The following is a 616-nucleotide window of genomic DNA, read 5'->3' as shown; positions in this document are numbered from 1 at the left end:
ATTAAACAAAACATTTTTTTTTTTTTTTTTTAGAGTATATTGTTACATAATTAGGGTGACTCTTGTGTCCAAATGACTTCAAAGCTTAGTAGTGACCTATGTGCTACTAGAGTATGTCTTGGTGCTCAATGCACTTTTGACTATCAGATCTTCATTTTCAATGAAATAAATCTAAAAGGCAAGTAACTGTCATCATAATTCAAATGTGTTAAAACGGAATGACAATTTCATCTTGGGTGTTTCATCTCCTGACTTTAGACATTTTCAGATACAAATGTGTAATTCTTAAGTTTTCTATTTTTTGTTTGATATACACGCTGAGAATTACTATTTTTAGTTTCCTTGTAAAACGTTCTTCTTTCAGCCACAGGTCTTTGGGCAGTGAATTTTGTCATAACATACTTTAAATACTTTCTAATATTGTAAACACCTTTGAAAGTAAGATAAGACACATAATGGACCAATGGTCACAAAATATACCAAATATGTCAACTTTGAATTGGACAGTAAATGTAACACCTGCACTAGTGAATAATGTCATGTGTTCAAACACCAGGTATGGCATTATCTGTTATGATACATGATTTCTTTTTTTTTTTTTTTTTTTTTTTTTTTT

This window comes from Orycteropus afer, unplaced genomic scaffold (genome assembly GCF_000298275.1).
Source record: "Orycteropus afer afer isolate SDZICR_OR568_19922 unplaced genomic scaffold, OryAfe1.0 scaffold00210, whole genome shotgun sequence".
NCBI classification, from domain to species: Eukaryota; Metazoa; Chordata; class Mammalia; order Tubulidentata; family Orycteropodidae; genus Orycteropus; species Orycteropus afer.
This window is presented reverse-complemented; position numbering follows the sequence as displayed.